The sequence below is a fragment of the Macaca fascicularis genome, chromosome 7 (assembly GCF_037993035.2).
Source record: "Macaca fascicularis isolate 582-1 chromosome 7, T2T-MFA8v1.1".
Taxonomy (NCBI): domain Eukaryota; kingdom Metazoa; phylum Chordata; class Mammalia; order Primates; family Cercopithecidae; genus Macaca; species Macaca fascicularis.
In genome coordinates this window covers 115252492-115269103 of record NC_088381.1, presented here as the reverse complement: position 1 = coordinate 115269103, position 16612 = coordinate 115252492, and the positions used below count along the sequence as shown (strand labels likewise).

General features: G+C 36.0%; 1 protein-coding gene across 8 annotated transcripts in view; it reads left to right on the top strand.

Moving 5' to 3' along the window:
• The window catches only part of MDGA2 (MAM domain containing glycosylphosphatidylinositol anchor 2), an 841756-nt gene that overhangs the window by 354234 nt on the left and 470910 nt on the right, over nucleotides 1-16612 (top strand). Inside the window, exon 1 of one of the 8 annotated variants that reach the window (XM_073997337.1) lies at nucleotides 10694-11005. The exons of the other annotated variants lie outside the window; for them this stretch is intronic. The gene's annotated coding sequence lies outside the window, so the exon portion shown is untranslated. Of the gene's footprint in view, nucleotides 1-10693; nucleotides 11006-16612 lie in introns of those variants that run through there. 8 annotated transcript variants of the gene reach the window in all.

The window sequence follows — 16612 nt, the reverse complement described above, 5'->3', positions numbered from 1 at the left end:
TTAAAATATGAATTAGCTTTATGTGCTTTCACATATATGGCATTTATTAATCAATTAAGATTAAAAGCAAGAACTAGTTAAAAATTTTGTGACTCCTGCTCTATTTACTGTATCCACAATGTGAGAGTAGCCAAATGTTGCTATGATTCTCATCTTTTTTATTTGGGGATGCAGTGCCTTCCAAAATGCTTATATTCTCCACAATCTTAATTGGCTTATTGGGCAGCAGGTCCTAAAAAGAATCCACAACTTATATTTTAAAATCACTCAGTTTGCTTGCTTGTCTTCGTTGTCTCATATTTATAATGTGAATTTCCTTCAGTGAAAGGCTTTTTCTCTAAAGGTTGTTGGTTAGCTCTCACATTAGATACCTGGAAAAGTAAAAACAAATAAATTTTTAAAAATCAAAACAGTTGGATACGTACACAGGGACACAGTTCTTTCAGACAGACTTACGAATTCACACTTGCCAATTAGTTCCAAGAGTACAGGCTGTGAGCATGTACAGTGTGAATGAAGTTTCTTCCAAGAATGCATAAAATGTGCAAATTGTAAAAATAGGCTTGTATTACTTAGGATCTTTAAAATGCAGCATGATATTAGCTTAAATTTTTGTTGTATGCCCTGAAAGAAGAACAATAGATTCTTCAATATGTAGTTTTCTTCTCCTGAACACTTCTTTTCTGTACTTGCCCCAACTGTTCCTTAAAGTTTCCCTGAGTTAGTGGAAATACAGGATTTCATAGCAGTTGACAAATACTGTGTGGAGAAAATCTTTCCCTTTCTGTTTCTTCAGGAATTTGTGTCTAAATCCACATTTGTCTTCCAGTGATTTAGTTTATCCCCCTCTGCCCAATATGGAGTATTCAGACCATAAAATTACGTGATGTCAAGTGATGGTTAAAAAATCACCCCAATCTTTTGATCATGAAGGAGCTTCAGAAAGAGAGTAACTTTGTTAAGATTATCATGGGAAGAATAATTTTTCACAAACACAATGTGTAATGGTACATTACTCGACATTACACAAACAAAATGTGTAAGAGTACATTCCTCTATGTAATTCAGCGATTGTAGGCAGGAAAACTTTGTCATTAAGAGTGAGACACTTTCAGATTCCTGTAATTTGCGTTCTAGCTTCCAACTTTTCCTTAATATGTGAACTCTTGGTATTCACTTACTTTCTCTAAGCTTTAGGATTCTTCTATGTAAATGATGATGAGACACAGTATCCCAGCTTGTTGAACTTTAAATGAGTAACTCTATGCGAAACACATAACAAAGAGCCCAGTATATTTAAAATTATGGAAATACACACATATAAATGTTTATACTGTATATGCATAACATGTGTGTATGTGAAATTTATAATTTGTGTAGTAATTTATATTATACATTGTGAATAAATCATGATGAGAAACAATTCTAAGAGCCAGAAAGAGGAAATAAACTGTTATTTCTGGAAAACAAGTGCAATAATCTGGTCTTGCTTTCCATTAGGATTTATCAGTCGGCAATAAGGATTTATTCATGTCTCCACGTGCCAAAATCCTTGCAATAAGGCAGTGGGAAATGGAAGCCCAGCAAGCATTCTTGTTGTGGAGAATCAGATGATATCCTTGTTTCTTACACTCATATAATCCTGGATTCATACAATTTAATGTCAAAGACAAGACTGTTATATATAAAGGCACACAGACGAGCTGGGTATTTCCCATTGGTGCTTCCATACTCACTCTTTAACCCCGTTTACCTGGCTTTCTTCCCTGACAGACTGACTCAGCTGAGCTCTCATTGGATTAGGCCAATGGAACAAAGGGGAAAGAGATTGATTTCTAGGAGGAGAAGAGGTTAAGGGGTATATTCCTGTAACTTTTTCTTTTAGGGAGCCACAGTTTGTCAATGGGTGTGTTCCTCTGTCCAAGTAATGGCTCCTGCCTGGAGACCCTCATCAGGTAAAGGCCTGGCCAGGTCCAGACTTCTTATCTGTTCAGGCCCAGGTGGGGAAGTGGCTTCTAGCCTTCACTAGTTCCAGAGTCTTTCACACTCCTCGCTGTTTCTCTTAACTCCATCCTCTCCTTGGTAAGCCTCTTCGTTAATATCTCTTCAATCACGATTTTGAGTGTGCTATCTGATACCTGACAGGACTTTGACTGATGAAAAAAGCTTCAACGAAATAAAATTAATGATTTCTCTGTAGAGAGGAAGGAACAATAGATTATGTAACTCCAGGGATCAATAGCAATTAATGTCTCTATTTCTAAAGCCAAGACAAGCCGTAACCAATTTGCCTGAATTTCTCTCTGTGTGTGATTAAGAGTTTATAAAAATGATACAATTTTGTGTGTGTGTGTGTGTACTATCTTACTGGTTTAAGGGTAAAGTGATGACGTGACTTGCATTTTAGAATGACTGGGGCAACAGCATAAAGAAGAGTGACTTGAGAAGGAATAAAACTGAAGGCAGAAACATTCAAAATTACAAAGGAGACCTTTGTAAGTGGTGAAAATAACTTTAACTAGATCAGTAGGAGGAAAGTCGTACTAGAAAGGAATAATTAGAAAGCTATTTGAGGGGTACTATAGTAAAATGCTTAAGAATCCTCAGATTCTTACTCCCTTTGTGACTCCGGACAAGTTATTTAACCTTTCTGAGTCTCATTCTCCACCTCTTCGAAGTCGGGAGAATAGTACCTATCTCATAGAGTGTTTGTTTGGATTAAATTAGTATGAGTAAAGCGCATAGAATAGTTCTTGGCACATTTTAAACATAATACATATTTTAAATCCTATTAGCAGTATATTTATGGATGTGGAAAGATGTGGGCAGAGAGAACATGTCTAGGATGACTTGCAGATATAGGATGTGACAGTGTGTGATTTTTTTGGTACCATTTACTGAAGTAGATAATTTAGTAGGAAGTTTAGATCTTCACATGTTTCTCTTAATTCCATGCACATTTTTCCCTCAAATTCACACTGCTGTCATCTTAGATTAATGTCTAATATTGTCATCCTCAATATGCTCAAATAAACCCCCTTGCTTGGAATCTCAAGTGAATTCTGGGCATCTTCCACTATAACTGTCTTAATTTGGTCCCATTATCCCTAGTAGAGTCCTCCATAATGATCCAATGCATCTTTCTTTCAGTTCATCCTACCCAAAGTGGCCTCTCTATAACGTTATCTAAAACCATCTGTGGCTCTCTGGTATTTCCAGAATAATCTACAATTCAGAGTTATTGCTCATTTGGCCCACCTATTATATATTGCTTTATTTCTTCACTGTACTCCATTATCAGATATTTCTGAGCCTTGTTAAAGCTTATTCCCTATACCTGACATATATACTTGTCTCCTGCACATGCCTAGTAAGCTTCTAATCATCTTGCAAAGCTCAGGTCACGTTCAATTTTTGACTCCTTCATGCTATCTTAATTGTGTTCTATCAATCCCTCATGTCCTTATGTCATGTTAAGTGATGATCTATTATAGTACTTTTCAAAGTATTTTTGTATTAAAAAAGAGATCCTCAGATTATATTGTGAATGTCATTAATGCAGCTCCTTAGGTACCCTAACCCAAGAGATTCTGATCCATTAGGTGTGCAGGTTTTAATGCAGAAGCTTATTTTCTGACAATCAATAGTCAAAGAGAAAAGGATTGACACTACTTGTCTACATGCCTATGGCATCTCATCTTGTTATGAAGTTACTATTCCCTCACAATTGTGATATCTCCCATGGGATAAGTGGATGGATGCAATCATGCCCATTACATTTGATGCATGACTTCAGTGTTGCTGAATTTTCTATTTCAGTTTCATAGTTTAGTTGAGAGATCAGTCAGATACTGAATATCTAACCAAAACTATCAGAATATGCCACCTTTCATACCCATATCTTCGATGCTATTTCCCACTTCTCTATTACTAGTTTTTTTCTTTCTCCTACGCTTATCAACTTTTACTCCTAAAGTTGTGTTACAAAACAATAATCATGCCCTGTTTTTTACTTTTATTATAGCACCATTCTTCTACTTTTTTTTTTTTTTTTTTTTGAGATGGAGTCTCGCTCTGTCGCCCAGGCTGGAGTGCTGTGGTCGGATCTCACCTCACTGCAAGCTCCGCCTCCCGGGTTTACGCCATTCTCCTGCCTCAGCCTCCCGAGTAGTTGGGACTACAGGCGCCCGCCACCTCGCCCGGCTAGTTTTTTGTATTTTTTAGTAGAGACGGGGTTTCACCGTGTTAGCCAGGCTGGTCTCGATCTCCTGACCTCGTGATCCGCCCGTATCGGCCTCCCAAAGTGCTGGGATTACAGGCTTGAGCCACCGCGCCCGGTCCATTCTTCTACTTTTTATTCAGATATATGGGCCTATTTTCCCTTGATCAATCTTTCCCCATTTTGCTATGTCATGTATGGAGCCTACAGCTTTTTGATTTAATTATTCTGAAAACTGCCTCATCTCTCTCTCTCTCTCTCTTTCTCTCTCTCTCTCTCTGTGTATACAATACTGAATCACAACATTTACAACACTCTTTTCTGTTTTAACGAGGGTGAGATAATCACTAATAGAAATCAAGAAAACCTCTTGCATGTTTAAATTTTAAAACCATTTATAAAAGATAAAACAACTGATGTTAGAACCTGAACTATTAATACATAGACAAAGGTTCATAGTCAAAAAGAAAACATGCATGAATTTGTGATCTTTGCATTTTCGTCACATTTTTCAAGGAAACTAAGATGGGAAATACATACGAAAAGAACACTCTTGTGATAATATTGATAAAACAATGAGTTGGCTCAATGGTTCTGTGACTAGAAAGATACACAGAGAACTCCAGAGTCTGGGTGAATTTTTACCAAAGAAAAAAAAGTTCTGAGTTTCTCTAAATAGAAGGTAACTTTGATATTTTCAGCCTAATTAATCAAATGTGCATTTTTGACATCTATATTTCCAGTGATTCTGGTGCAGTTGGCTTATGGGTAACACCAATGTATCTGACTCTCCTAATTATATTTTGTACTTTAGGAAGAAATAAAAAAAAGTTTTTTATACTTTTGCATTACTCAAAGATCTTTTTTTCTTTTTCTTTTACTTTCTTTTTCTTTTGAGATTGAGTCTGACTCTGTCACCCAGGCTGGAATGCAGTGGCCTGATCTCCACTCACTGCCAGCTCCGCCTCTCGGGTTCACGCCATTCTCCAGCCTCAGCCTCCCAAGTAGCTGGGACGACAGGCACTCGCTACCATGCCCAACTAATTTTTTACATTTTTAGTGGAGACGGGGTTTCACTGTGTTAGCCAGGATGGTCTCGACCTCCTGACCTCATGATTCACCCGCCTCGGCCTCCCAAAGTGCTGGTATTACAGGCCTGAGCCCCCGCGCCCGGCCCACTCTAAGATCTCTATCTTAATACAACATTTTGTATAGAGTAGCTGTCCAATTAAATATTCATCAAATTGAATTGAATTGAGTTACTGAGGATTTGTTTTTTCTCATACCGATTTCTTCCATGCTATTTCATGCTTTCATAATTATCAAATTCCTTTCTAGTTTAAGTTATTTTCCCTCTTGTGCTTTTGCCAGCTTCCAGTTTCAAAGTTCTATTGTAAACTAATTCTAACTGAAGATGTCATTCCAGTTGAAAACGTTTAGTAACTGTTCTATAAAGACAGTTTTATTTTCTCTGTCTTGTTGCTTTTTGTGTATATATATATAAAATATTATTTTATATATATACACAAAATTATATATATACACTAATATTAAAATAATAATAAAGCACAAAATGAAATAAATAATATATATATATATATATATTCATTCATGACTCTTTTTTCTCTGGGGCTTATTCAACACGTAACAAAGTTCATTCCAGGAAAACGGGTGGTTAGTCTTTAAAATGGGGAGAAGAGTTCTCCCACTTCAGAATTCGTGCCTCTGCTTCTCTGAAAGAGCCTTAGGCACCATCTCTCCTTCATTATGTATGGCAACTACAGAATTTCTATTAGTACCATGCAGCTGTCCAAAGGAGGAGGATGAATGTGTGTGTGAGATAATATGGTAGTGGCAATTCCAGTTATGGTGGGAAGGCAGAGGGAGGTTTACATTAGCAGATGCAATACAATGCTGATAAAATACTTCCTGTATTTGCATCTTGGCTTTATGATTTTGAAAAAATATTCAGACTTCAGGTAAATAAACTTCAAAGAATATTAATAACAACAGGCTACTCTTCACAGAAGGTAGAATTATTACACTGTCTCAACCCGAACTGAGAATCTGAATATCCACACATGATAAATAGAATCTGAGAGGTGGATATACCACAGAAGTTAACTTACTTACATGCAGGTTGTATTTTCTGGGTCCTGTGATATTAAAAGTCCCGCCTGCTCTATCTAGCACTGCTCCTGAAGGATAAAATCTGATTGAGCTCTGTTCCTCCAGGATCTGTATCTCCTCGTCAGATTGTTTGAGTTCAAAAAACTTAGCAGTAATTTTTATTTTTCAGGCTTCCTTATTTTCTTGCTAGAAAGCACTAATATTAAAATAATAATAATAAAGCACAAAATGAAATACAGCACAAAACTACTTCCCAAGACTGTTGTCAGAGGATAACCTAATTTTCACACTTTAAAGCTTGTCAGTAGAATACCTATTAAAGAAGAGAAAATGTTATTTTACATGTAGAAATCTTTAGCTTCCCTGCTTTACAACTGTTTACTCTGCCTTTCAAGTTATTTCTGCTAAGGTTTAAAAATGTATGCCCTGTGACATATGGCCCCTGTCTGTCAGTCTGTTTTTCCACTGATAGGAAATCAAATCCAAATATAACACTGTTAACGGGAAGTACTTTTTCTATGGAATATCTGGGAGTCTCTCTGTCTCTCTCTCTCTCTCTCTCCCCACTCAGTTTCCTCTTACATTTGAAGTTGAATATTTTTAAAGAAGAGCCATTCTTAGCATTTTAATGACAAATAAACTAGCTATTTATTTCTAAGTGGAATGTTTCATACAGTTGTAAAATAGTAAGTTCTAGAACTGAAAGGGACTTTCTTAATATACATTATTAAAAATGAATTATTAAAGAAACATTATTTTTTTGAATGTTACCGATCAATAGTTATTAGGGAGAGAGAAGATGGAAATAAAGACGTAGCAATTTTCCAGACAAGAAGTTTATGGAAATTTAGTAATGCAATGTGACTACACTCTTATTACGGTCATTTCATTGCTCTTGGTTTGTAAGCATCTTTAACTCGTGTAACTAAACAATCACTTAAGAACAGTATTGTAGTTCTTCTTTTTTCTCTAGCTCAGATAAAAATGTAGTAAGTTGAGCATCACAGGGTAGTCTATGACTGTTAATTAGCTTTAATAGTTCCTACTAAATCTGTTTGTAGCACAGAAGAAACCACAGAATAGCAGATGGTAATCTCATTCTCTGGTGGGAGACAACTGGCATTAAATGTTGACAAGCTGAGCAGGTAGAGGGTGGGTTTCAATTACCAGCCTTTAGGGCAATCGATGTTTGATAGCAAGAAATAGAATGCATCTTTTAGTCAAGACATTTCATTTGATAAAGAGAATCTGCAGGAACTATTTTTGTGATGTGATGTTCATAATGCTCTGTTAAATACTAGCTGTGTCAAAAAGCTATTAATTGAAAGGCAAGGAAAAATACCAACCAAGCTCTTTTCTTACTGCATTGACCAAGGTCAGATCTGTCACATAAGATAATCACAAGAGCAAATGCATAGGGTTACCCAGAACTGAGTACAGAGTCACTTGTGTGTGTGTGTGTGTGTGTGTGTGTGTGTGTGTGTGTGTGTTTCCACTCTCAAGCTAAGACAGAGAAGACAGCTAATCACTCAGGAACCACAATCTACTCTGTCTGCCTTCATTCACCTTCAAATATGTCCTGTATAGTCGCCTATATGCTTTACATGTGTTTCCTAGAAAGGTCACATCCTTGCCATAATATACCATAGGGTGTCCTTGAAACTCCTCTGCTGATGAAGCGCTTGCTCATGTCTTCTTTGCCCATAATCTCTTATAAAGTTTGGTTCAGTTTAATCTGGGGTACAATGTTTCCTGTGTAAATGGCAGAGACCGATAGATTTCCCCTAACTTTAGGGCAAACACAAGTACTCAAAGCATTCTTAAATCTCTGTAACCCAGGCTCTTCTCCTCCAGGAAAAAATAGAGGAGGTTATTGATATAAGTTCAGATTTTATAACCATCCCTCACTTAATTTTACTATATCTAAGTTTAAGATATAGTAAGATATAGTTAAGATACAGTTTCTCTTTATTAGTATTTGGAAGGTTGAGACCATCATTATTCATCATGCTATTCAAAGGAAGAGAGGAAGGGAGGAGAGAAGGGATGGAGGGATGAAGGAAAAGAGGAGAGAAAAATATCGAAGGAAGAGAAAGTGGTAGAGAGAGGGGAAGATGGAAGGGAGCATGAAGAAAGGAAGGATAGGTAGATGTATCTGATGCTCTCATTCCTACTCACATACAGGTTTGATAACTATATTCTCATATAATCAGGGAGAAATGCCAAACTGTAAGCATCCCGTCTTTCTCACAGACTTTTTTGTTTTTGAGACAGTATCTCTGTCACCCAGGCTAGAGTTGCAGTGGCATGATCATAGCTCACTGCAGCCTTGAACTCCTAGGCTCAACTGATCCTCCTGCCTTGCCTTCCTAATGGGTTAAGATTACAGGCATAAGTCACCGCACCCAGCCACAAATTGTTTAATAGTGTATTTATTTGCTAGGGCAGCTGCAACAAAGTACTGAAAACTGGATGGCTTTAACAAATTTATTGTCTCACAGTTCTAGAGACTCTAAGTCCAAGATCAAGGTGTCCACAGAGTTGGTTTCTTCTGAGGGCTGTAAGGAAGAATCTGTCAAACCTCTCCCCTAGCTTTTGGTGTTCCTTGACTTGGCCAGATGCAACCCATCAGTCTCTGTTTTGATACTTATATGGCATTCTCCTTGTGTGCTTGTCTGTGTCCAAATTTCCCCTTTATACAAGAACATCTGTATAGTATTAGGGCCTACTCTAAAGACTTCAATTCAACTTGATTACCCTTGTCAAGATCCTAACTCAAAATAAAGTCACATTCTGAATTAACAGAGGTTGGGACTACAACATTTCTCTTTTGGGGGAACACATCCCATCTATAGCAAATGACATGTCCTTTTTTTGGTAATATTACAGAAAAAAGTTAAAGTCTTTAGAGTGTGTTTCTCCTATTGCTGCCATAAGACAAGCAAACTAAAGATTCAAGGTAGTAGAGCATAGTGTACTTTTTTTTCCATAAAAAATAGTAGGTGAAATATCTATTAGGAAGTATATCATGGAAAATAAAGCTTTGATAATTTTGATCAGGTCTATAGAAAATATGGAGATGAGCCTGAAGAGATGAAGTATCCTTAGCACCTTCTTTCTATAGGTTGGAGTTTAGTAGCATGTGTTAGCTGAAAATGGGGTATGCTTTTAATCTTTTAGTTTACAAGGTGTTGATGTAATAGGAGGAACATATATTTAATACTTTAAGGTAGATGAAGGTCTAGAAATGGGTAAAAACAATTTCATTATTTGAAAAACAAATAGAATTTTGCAGATTATAATAGATGTTTTACAACTTGCCTGCAAGTCAGAAATGTACACTCACAGAAGAGAAGATTTGTTTGAATTTGTTCAAACTCAAGGATGTTAATTACAAATGTCAATATCTGTGACTTGCCTACATAAAGCAGATAGTCTCTTGTTCCAGTCCAGAATAATAGGAGGTAATTGATGATCCACCAACCAGTAAGAATATTATACTATGACACCTCGGGAAAATATTGTAACACAATCATAATATGCATTTTCAGCAGCACACTTTCAGACATTTTTATATGTAGAAGTTACCACATAATAAATAGACCATAGGAAAGGCAATTAGTCTTTACTCCTCAGTTTAAAGGAAAGTGTGATATAACTTATCTTACCATAGGAGATATTGACCTGAATTAGTTTCATTTGCTCAATTGACAATCAACTAGGAAAAGATAGAATTTAGAAATAGAACTGCAAGTAATTTGTAAAATTAGAGTTCTAGTGTTTGCACATATTCAAGAATTATGTTTAGCTTCTCTTTTCTATGTCCTTCCTTTCTTCCTTCCTTTCTTCCTTCCTTCCTTCCTGCCTTCCTCCCTTCCTCCCTTCCTTTCCTCCCTTCCTTCCTTTCTCCATTCCTCCCTCCTTTTCATTCTACTATAGATCTAGATAGGCCATTTTTTTTTTCTGCTGCATTAATTAATTCATTCAGTGAGCACTGAATGAACAACACAATGTGCTGGTCACAGTGCTTGGTCCTTGGGATAAAATGCCAATAAAATCAGGTACAGTTCTTGCTTGTAAGGAGTTTATTTTTAACAGAAGGTGATTTACTTTAACCATCACAGATGTGTGTGTAAAACTGTATCTGCATTAAGTAGTATGAAGAGCTGGTTAATGGAGCTCTGAGTACCCATCAATGAATGACTGGATTTATTCATGGGGGTCAAGGAATGTGTCCATGAGGAGGGGACACTGGAGCTGAGTTTTGAGTAAGCAATTGGATTAGTGGAAAGGACTTTGAAACTGGGGAGAACAACATGCATGCAAAGGCCTTGGGCCAGGATTAAACAGAGCAAGTTAGAAAGACTGAGAAGAGAGAGAAAGGAGTTTGAATACCCTGAGGAAGCAGAGGAAGAGTTTCTGGGATTTTTAAGGTCATGTTAATGACAGTTTTACTTTTAAAGTGTTAGAGAAGCATTGAAGATTCTTGAGTAAGGGATTAATATGGTCATTTTGAAAAGATCACTAGTGTGTTCCCTGGAGATTCAATGGGATAGGGACCATCAGACTGCTTTTGCAGTAGTTAGAGTGAGAGATGATACTGGTTTGCATTGGCATGAGAATGGCAAAGATGGAGGAAATGGACAGATTAAAAGGGTGAGTTCTTATGTTTGTGGTATATGAAACATTTTCGATGATATTGCCATTCAATGATGTAGGAAAGGCTGAAAAAAGACACCTTTTTTGAGAGAACAGAGGTGTTGAACATGAATTCAGTTTGGATATATTGGGATATATTTAAGACATCAAGAGAAACTGTCAAGTAGACAGCTAGGCATGGGGGCCTAGAAGACAGAGCAAGGCCTATGTGGAAAATATAAATTTGTGGACCATATAGATGGTAACTGGGCCGTTCTAAACATAATGTGTGTGTTCTCTAGGTAAGAATGGATGAGAAAAAGCTAGAGTAGCATAGGGACAGTCTTTTGGTTTTTGATTCTTTTCCCTATACAACCAAATTGGGATGAGCCCTAGGTCCTCTCCCCATATAAATCACTAATGGGAGAACATGATCTTTCTAGGGGAGGCTTATTTAGTGTTGACTAACATTGCAGGAAGTTTTTCTTGAAAAGATATAATCAGAGCTTTAGGTGAACTCTTCCAAAAAAAAAAAAAAAAAGGTATAAATGCACTTATCTTCACAGCACATTGTCAGCAGTCTCCATCTCAAGAATGATACAAAATAATTCAAAACAAATATCATGACATAAAGAAATATTTTTGACTTGAGGTTTTCATAAATATACATACATATATCATGAGCAAGACAGTCCTTAGGTTTCTCAAAATTAATGATTACTTCTCTGTTTATTTAAAGAGGAAGTCTATTTCCAGAATTGAATTATGCAATCTTTGCATTAAATCCTAAGTAAAAAAAAAAGACTTTTGAGTACCGGTACAGCTACTTATTATTCTATTTATCTTTTCTTTAGAGTCTCTCATCAAATGAGTAATGTAGAAGCAGAAATATTTGTATTTCATTGTTATCGAGGTGCTCTTCTAAATGTTTGGCTAGAGACTGTAATCTGAATTAGGATTATGTGTAACCATTAATTTGCTGTCACAGTTTGATATACTAATGTAGGTCAGTGACAAAATACCACTTTAAGGTACTGGTAGCTAATAGGAACTTATCGACATGAGAACTTGTCAAAAAGGTCTTTCAGTGTAAATTAAGGAACGTTTGATATATGTCAAAATAGCTCTGGAATTAGACCCTCAGGTCTCTCATTCTCAACCATTAATTAAAATCGAGGTTTAATCTGCATAATAACGTTTCTGGTTTATGTCACTTTTTGACTATTCATTTTAGGTATTGAAATTTCAGTATGGAAAATGCCATTTTATAATAGCTTTTTTGGATATTTCTTTTAATTTTCTACAAGTATTTGGCTCCTTTTGAGGTTATAATAGGGAATCAAATACATACTTTGCATTCTAAGTATTAAAATGTTATTTCTAAGAATGCTGATTCTAGTGATTGATTAGACAGAAGCTTATCAGAATTGCTTCTCTGTTGATAAGTCTGCTAGTTAGTTATTAGATATTTCTTATTTTTATACATTTAAGTTGTTTGTGATATTAAGTAAATGAAATAGTACTTAATTAAACAGTTATTTTCCATGTTTATTATTGAAAAGCCCAGTTTCAGTTGAAATTTTCAGCAATAATTTTCCTTCATTTATTTGATGAACTGACCTCAAAAAGAGAGCTTGAGATTTGTTGACAATTTTGATCATTTCTTTACGTGGGCAATATACATAAAGTTGGGGTTTATTTTTACAAATGTACCTTATTTTTGGTTTTTTGGGGTTTTATAGAAATTGTTGAGAAGAAAATGTAATGTTTTTTAGTAATGAGCAATAATATTACATTTCACATGTTTGCTCCATACATGGAGATTTCAGACTAAAAATCTAAAAATTTGAATGATTAATGCCATGAGCCAGAAAATATGGTAACTCCTACATATGAATTATATAATGTGAGTGCTACAACAGTATGAGGTAGAAAGCCATATCGTCCCCATTATACAAATGAAGAAAAGGCAATTACCTTAGATTATGCTAGCATTTCCAACTCAGCAAATCCAACTTCGCACACGTCACAATAAATTAGCAACACTGAGAAGATTTAAGTCTTTTATCACTGGAGACTTTATAACTAGAGGAAGGTATATACAGAATCTATACTTATATATGAATATATATGTATTCATTTGAACAAATATAAATAAATTTTTTGCCAATACCATTAAGCAGATGTGAAAAAAAAAAACCTTGTGGCAGAACATTATTATTGAAGGAATGACATGGCTTTTTTTCTTTGCTTTAAATTTTGACTATTTTAGTTACTGCTCTAAATTGTGTTGATATTGTAAAATTGTAATATTTGTATTTGGGAGATAAATCCTTAGGACACTGAGCCACTGAAAGTGACCTTGCCAAGTTGACAGAGATGGTGACCTAAACCTTAATGAGCTTGGTCATTCCTTGGATTTTTATGTATTGTCTTATTTGCTATACAAATGAATTGTAGAGAATTCAAATGAGATTGGAAGAGTGCAAGAAGGCATTGAGTTTCATTAAGGAAAAGCAAAAATTTACATTGGCATCTTGGAAAATGACAAATACTTGTTATGCTCCAATGATGACCCAAGATTTATACCACGGGATGCCTACTGAGACCCTGCCACGAAAGTCACTTACAGCAACACAATAAGTGAAAAAGGCAAACTTTTTAGAAGTTATAAATAGAGGTATTGGTTTTGCTTCAGGCAAATTTGGTAGGGCAAAGAAGAGGGTGAGCTTCTGAAGGCCAGAAACAAAATTTAAGACAAGTCAGAAGATTCTAAGTCCATAAAAAATGACCAGAAGTTCACAGAGAAAAATACAGTGGATCCAGATAGATAAGTGTTTCCTTTATCCATCTGGATTAAGAGAATCGGGGTAACTGTAAAGTAGAAGCAGAAAAAGTATTATAGTCAGGGAGATAGAACTTAGCTCCAAAACTTAGAAATAAACTACAGAATCATTATATTAGTTCTGGGGGAAAAAATGTGTTCATTGTACAAAACAAAATTGAAAAATACAGAACCATATTAAGCAAAAAGCAAAGATATCAGAAAATTAACTGCTCCAAGACATCATCATTGTTAACATTCAAGTTAACATCCCTCTAGACAAGTCTCTAGGTACACAGTATGCAATAGTACATCCCTGGGGTCATACCATTCACATTATTCTTAGCAATATATTATGGATTTCTTGTCATGTCAATAAACTATACCATTTTTGTATTGGTCATATGGTAATCTATTTATGGATTTTTCACATTTTATTAATCGAATGCTTTATTGCTTGATATTTATAATTTTATCAATCATTTAAAAAATAAAACCACTTTAATGATTATACTTGTTCGTATCTTTTCCCTCTTGTATGATTATCTCTGTTATCACTTTTTTTTGAGACAGAATCTTGCTGTCACCCAAGTTAGAGTGCAATGTGCAATTATAGCTCGCTGCTGCCTCGACTTCCTAGGCTCAAGGGACCCTCCCACCTAAGCCTCCCAAGTAGCTAGAGCTACAGGCTTATGCCACCAAGCCCAGCTATTTTTTTTTTTTTCTTTTGTCGAGATGAGGTCCTGCTATGTTGTGCAGGATGGCCTTATCCTCCTTCTTCAGCTTCCAAAAGTACGAGATTACAGGCATGAGCCACTGTGCCTGAACAATTACATTTTAAGAAAAAAAATTGAGAACATCTTTTTAGAGAACTCCTATGTGTACATACTATCTGTATGTGTACTAAGTTTACACATAAATTAGAAAATATTAATGGTGTACACCTGCTGCCAGCACACTATGGGTGGGACATGGTTCCATTAAGCATTAATGATCACATCCTCATAAAATCTTTTGTGGAAGGTTAAATTATTAATCAACTTTACAGATACAGAAACAGAGGCACAGAAAGGTCAAACCATTTTGCCCAGTGTGACACAGTTAATGTCAGAGTGAGGATTTGAACCTGGACATCTGAGTTTAGAGCGCTTGATGAAAACCACAGTGATGACTCAATCTCTATACGCTCCACACTCTTCTCAAACTGTGTTTTTAAAAATCAAATGATGTCAATATTTTTTCCATTTGTAAAATGGAAATATTACAAATATTCCGTTTTTAATATTTGGAGTTACAAATGTATGTTTTTCCATATATGCTGTTATTGACAGTTTTTCCCAATATAAATATTACAGTGGGCATACTTATATATGTATCTTTTGGCAATTTGTCTTCTTACAGTAATTTTTTAGAGATGGGCCAAAAGTTAAGTATATTTCATATTTGGATCAACACTGACAAACTGCTTCCCCCTACAACTGTACTGACTTCATCCAGTAAGTAAGGAGGCATATATTTCCTCACACTTACTCCAGCATTAGGAGTAACCAATTAATTATTTTACTTATTACATTTACTAATATCTCAGGCAAAAATAAATTACTGAATTATGTAAATTGCTTTAAAAATGCTTTAGATAGAACAACATTGAACATGTATAGACCACTTGTTTTTGAAAGTACATTTTGAGTTGGGCATGGTGGCTCATGCCTGTAATCCCGGTATGTGGGGAGGCAGAGCCAGGAGAGTTTCTTGAGCCCAAGTGTTTGAGACCATCCTGGGTAATAACAATGAGACCCTATCTCTACAAAAAGAAAAAAGCAAAAAAAAAAGGAGAGGAAGAAGACATTAGCCAGTCATGGCAGCTTGTGCCTGTGTTCTCAGCTACTTGGGAGGCTGAGGCAGGAGGATTGCTTGAGCCTGGGAGGTTAAGTCTGCAGTGAGCCAAGATAGTGCCACTCCATTCCAGCCTGGATGACAGAGCCAGACCCTATCTTATTTTAAAAAGTAAAATAAAAAGAAAGTATATTTTGAAAGGCACCGATCCGTGCATTTTACAACTTAGATCAGTTAAAGTCTAAATAGCTTATTTGGTTTGACATCTAACAAAAACATGATCTCATCACTTCTCTGGTGTTAAAATAGAATAATTTCCAAGATAACATTTAAAATTAAAGTTGTGCAAATTTTGTTGTGAGAATCTAGGCAAAATAATTTTACATTTAGCAATGAGGGTGTATGGCTACAAGTAATGCTTAGTTACTTTTTTTTTTTTTTTTTTTTTGAGACGGAGTCTCGCTCTGTCTCCCGGGCTGGAGTTGCAGTGGCTGGATCTCAGCTCACTGCAAGCTCCGCCTCCCGGGTTCACGCCATTCTCCTGCCTCAGCCTCCCGAGTAGCTGGGACTACAGGCGCCCGCCACCTTGCCCGGCTAGTTTTTTTGTATTTTTTAGTAGAGACGGGGTTTCACCATGTGAGCCAGGATGGTCTCGATCTCCTGACCTCGTGATCCACCCGTCTCGGCCTCCCAAAGTGCTGGGATTACAGGCTTGAGCCACCGCGCCCGGCCAATTAGTTACTTTTTATGTATTAATATTTCTTCATTAGTTTAAAAACTGCAGGGAAATATTAATTAGCAGTTTGTATTAGAGAAAATAGGTGAGTATATATATATATTTTTATATATATATGTAATTAAAGTAAAAAGTCTTGTACATTTAAGTGTTGTGAGTCACCCATTTGATTTTCTACTATTATTAAGATTCTAAGGTTCTGTGATAGGCCAGGCATGGTGGCTCATGC